We start from the raw sequence: 5,000 nt of genomic DNA on the forward strand, positions 1-5,000 counted from the left end.
TCTCTCTCTCTCTCTCTCTCTCTCTCTCTCTCTCTCTCTCTCTCTCTCTCTCTCTTTACTTCTGCATTTTCATACCTGAGGAACTCATTGTAAAATATGTGGTGGGTAGAGACACCACCTCTCCTGCCGACACGCCCGTCCACTCCCACTCTTTCAAAAACAGCCATGGCTGCTTGAAGCCGCTGGGGCCGTCAGCCAGTCAGTCTCATGTACAGCCCCCCCGCCTCCCAATCCTCCCTGCCATGTAGGAGATGCTCTTGACAGACATGGAGACAGCAGATAGCTTTATAGAGGGGGCAATTATGGGATCCCTTTGTTGGTAGGCATCCTTCCCCCCCCCCCCCATTTCACCCCTGCATCCACCCCCTGCCCCCTACAGAATTGATGCTTTTAATCCAGACTGAATGGCTCAATTGATTGTGTGCAGATGGCTGGAGGAGGCAGCAGTGCTGAGATGCAGCAGGTCTCAGAAGTGTCCTGAGTGCTCATCTCGTCGCGTGACGTGCCGTGACACAACGTGACGGCGTCCTCATCCGACGACAGAGATGTGTCAGCCGAATATAAACATTAGCCCTTGGGATCCCTGGGGGGAAGCTCCGAAGTTCAGAGTGTTTATCTTGTTTCTGCTTTTTCTTCTTCCTTTTTTTTTCTTCCTCTTTTTCTTCTTCTTTTTCCCTCTTTTAAGTCTCTCTGCTTTTTTTTCCCCTTCCATCTGGCACTTGTTTACTTTGGGTTCCCCCCACTTCTGGGATCAGATAAGAGGCATAAACAAGCGTGCGTTGGGCCTCACCCACAGCGCCCCAGGGCCTGTCTGAGCGGTTTGACAGCCCTCATTGCCAATGCGTATCAGACTCTTCGGAGACTAACGCCAGGCATTGATTTTGTACCGAGGGAGGGAGAAGGGAGGGAAGTGGAGGAGTGGGACTCCTCAGGTGAATTGAGCGAGTCAAGGTCTTAAGGCTTCGTCAAGCCTCTCCCCTCTCTCTCTCTCTCTCGCTCTCTTTCACTCTCTATCTGTGGAATCTAGGAGGATGGCAAGTTAGATGGCAAATCTGTCACTTCATCACTGAGGGAGAGAGAGAGAAAGAGAGAGAGACTGAGAGAGGGAGAGAGAGAGGCTGAAGGACTGAAGGTAAATGAGAGACAGAGAGAGAGAGAGAGAGAGAGAGAGGGAGGGAGGGAGAGGTAGAGAGAGAGTATCCATCCATCTGACTATGACAGATCTGTCCCAAAAGGTCCACAGATCTTCATAAGCTGGGCTCCCTGGGTGGTGACCTGGGCATATATCATGCTTATTCACCTCTGGGCCAGTCTGCCGCACTGACTCGGAACCAGATAGCCAAGCCAGGTATTGACCGTGCTTACGAGAGTGGAACCTCCCATTACCCAATGCTCCGATCTAAAAGACCCCCCCTCAGACACACACACACACACACACACACACACACACACACACACACATACACACACACACACACACACACACACACACACACACACACTGAGAGAGACTGAAGGGATGGAGATGACTGAGCCCCTGAGGATCCATGACTGAGGTCACGGGGCTCAGTGTTAAATGACTTGGCCATGACCCCTCAGTGAACCATATTGGTACTCTCAGGAGGGTGTGCAACTGTGTGAGTGCGTGTGTGTGTGTGTATGTGTGTGTGTGAGAGAGAGAGAGAGAGAGAGAGAGTGTATGTGTGTGTGTGTGTGTGTGTGAGAGATAGAGAGAGTTTATGTGTGTGTGTGTGTGTGTGTGTGTGTGTGTGTGTGTGTGTGTGTGTGTGTGTGTGTGTGTGAGCAAGAGAGAGGGAGAGAGAGAGAGAGAGAGAGTGTGTATGTGTGTGTGTGAGAGATAGAGAGAGTTTATGTGTGTGTGTGTGTGTGTGTGTGTGTGTGTGTGTGTGTGTGTGTGTGTGTGTGTGTGTGTGAGCAAGAGAGAGGGAGAGAGAGAGAGAGTGTGTGTGTGTGTGTGTGTGACTTCTGAATTTGTCCGATTAAACTACTGAAACTTCAAAATGGTGTATGGTGTAGATGCATTATGCACTAACTTCACGCTTTGTGTGTGTGTGTGTGTGTGTGTGTGTGTGTGTGTGTGTGTGTGTGTGTGTGTGTGTGTGTGTGTGTGTGTGTGTGTGTGTGTGTGTGTGTGTGTGTGTGTGTGTTTAAACAAAGAATGTGGGTTCAGATGTTACAGCAAATAGTCTTTAGTGTTGTGTGAAATGAGAGGGGTTATCAATGAGACAGGGCTCATCAGGTATGTGAGCCTGAATCGCAGGCTGCCATGATACGGGTTGTTGGACATTTAATTAAAATCTCAGGAAGCCAGGGCTTTGATGTTCAGTCACTGAGGTCACTGAAGCCAGCCTTTCTTTGAAGTCTGAGCATAGAATAAGCATAAAGCCAGAAAGACCTGTAACCGACCTTTTGCAAGGCAAATTTTTTACAGCCAGGTCCAGTTTCATCCAGAGCCTGCTCCGTGATGACCTTGTATTGGTCTTATAAACTGACCTACTCTTCCATCTCTTTAAAAAAAAAAAAAAAAACATGGAGTGGTGAACTGATGTTCAGCTTGCACAATGTCATATCAAACAGCCAAATGATAGAAGTTTTCACTCTGCTGCAAGGCTGCCATAACGCCCAGGTGCAATCTCATTTTGTGTGAGTGCACTTAAAGGGCCTCTGAGTCTGAACTAGTTATGCTTGCCATGCTGATGGTAGAGAGAGAATCAGCTCTGCAGACTAGCACTAGGTGATGCATCCTCCCGGAGTGCTCTGTGGCCCATGGTTAACCTGCTTTTGGTTGTAGAAATATGACTGGTAATAAAGAATAAAAACATCACAACAGCATAACAGCTCTTTCCGGGAGTTCAGAGTGCTGCTACCTGAGCTCCTCACATGCAGATAGACTCCCTACCTCTTTTACAAGGATGTGTCAGTCCTGTCTTGCCCTCCTATTCATCTGGCAGTCAATGGTTCCCTGATTCTAAAGCAGTCTCCTTCACTTTAATAAACTTTATACAACTATTTAAATGGAACATGGACTGCATCATAGAGGCACTCAAAGAGGCACTCAAAGCACTTTACAGGTTAATGCCTCTGACATCTACCCATTCACACACACCGATGGCGAAGGCTAAAGTCTAAAGTGCCTTCCTGCACATGGGGGTAGGTTGGGGGTTCAGTGTTTTGCTCAAGGACACTCCGACACTAGCAACCCTCCGATTGCTGAACTATCTCCTCTACCTCCTGAGCCTAAAGTTATACAATTTCAAATAGTGTAACACGGTACTTATTAATGCATTACTATGTGCGTATGTGTACCTTGAACATAAACCATACTCTAGCGTTCATCCCTTATCAAAACCTTAACCTGGAACATATCCAGGACCTAAACCTAAACAGAGTACAGAGTACTAGTGTGTTGTTTTTCTCAACTCACTATGTCACACCGTTAGACACTGTACTTAATAGTATAGTCATCATAAAACAAGGTGGTTGTAAAAGATTACAATTATTTTTGGGTGCAGATACTATGCAGTTGAACTTCAACTGCCTCCCTCTCTCAGCCGCAGTACGGCACCAGTGCTGGGGTCTCTTCACAGCGCAGGTTATGGTTCCTCTGGTTGGCTCCAAAGCGCTTTTCTGAAAGGGCATGCAGCTAAAGGGCCCGGCTCAGGTGCTGTGAGACGCTGGCCCCCAGCAGCCCAACTCATCTCACCGTCATTATTACCACTGCCTTCCTCTAGCTCCACTGTCAAAGCAAGACCTTCACTTTTGAAGTCTCAAGGCACACAGACGAATCCAATCCCCCGTCCCTTCAAAGGCCTTGGATCAGTCAGAATCGAGTGTGTGTGTGTGTGTGTGTGTGTGTGTGTGTGTGTGTGTTTTTGTGTGTGCGTGTGCGTGTGCGTGTGCGTGTGCGTTTGTGTGTGTGTGTGTGTGTGTTGCTGCTGATGTTGCAGCAGCATGTTATGGCAGCAGAACAAACTCTGAAAATGTTGTAGTCTAGTTTTGGGAACAGGCCACTTGTTTTATCCATCGTTTTATTTCTCCCTCTCTCTCTCTCGCGCGCTCTTTCTCTGTATGTTGTTCGTGACATGTAGGCCCTGCTGTGAGGCTATGGGATTAATAGCCGGGTGGTGGGGTTCCTTGGGGGTTGTAAATGCTCATTAGTACAGGGCTTTGGACCTTAGCAGATTTGTTTTCCTATGTCTTTGTTGAGCTTTGAGCTTTGCTAAATTACCCGGCACCGCGTCACTTGACTGCACCCGTTTGTTGTCCAGGCTTGCCATTTTATCTGTGCACAACTCAATTTGAAATCGCCTCGTCATGAGGTTCGTTAGAGTGGACTCCCCTCCCACACACAAACACACACACACAACACCACCTTCTGTGGTCTCGCCAGTGGAAAACTCTCAGTGGTATAGGATATCATCTCTCTTTATAGCCAGCCTGTCTGTCTGTCTCTCCGTCCGTCCGTCTGTCTGTCCATCTATCTATCTCTATCAATCTATCTATCTATCTATCTATCTATCTATCTATCGCTCTGCAGTCTGACACTTTTTTCTTCGTCCTTCTCTAAGTGCAACCATGTCATGTTTCTTTTTTATCTTCTCTCTGTTCTAGTTTTCCATCACTCTCTCTCTCTCTCTCTCTCTCTCTCTTTCTCTCTCTCTCTCTCTCTCTCTCTCTCCCCCTGCAGTTTGTAAAACGGGGAGGGAATACTAAGAGCAAACCTGTCACGGTTCACCCGGATAAGTGCTGAGGCCAGCAGAAATGTACCATTCCTCCGCGCCGTGGATTTATTGTAATACACTGTCAACAGTGAGTTGTTAAATATGTCCCATAAAAGCAAGTGGGCAGAGACCAAACGCAGGCCCCTGTCTCCCCCTTGGGAGTAATACCGGCCCAAAATAAATCTCCATGCTAAGAACATCTGGGCTAGCGCTAATGGGCTTTTTTTATGTATTGAATGCCATTGTTTCACATTGACA

The sequence above is a fragment of the Clupea harengus genome, chromosome 20 (assembly GCF_900700415.2).
Source record: "Clupea harengus chromosome 20, Ch_v2.0.2, whole genome shotgun sequence".
Lineage (NCBI taxonomy): Eukaryota > Metazoa > Chordata > Actinopteri > Clupeiformes > Clupeidae > Clupea > Clupea harengus.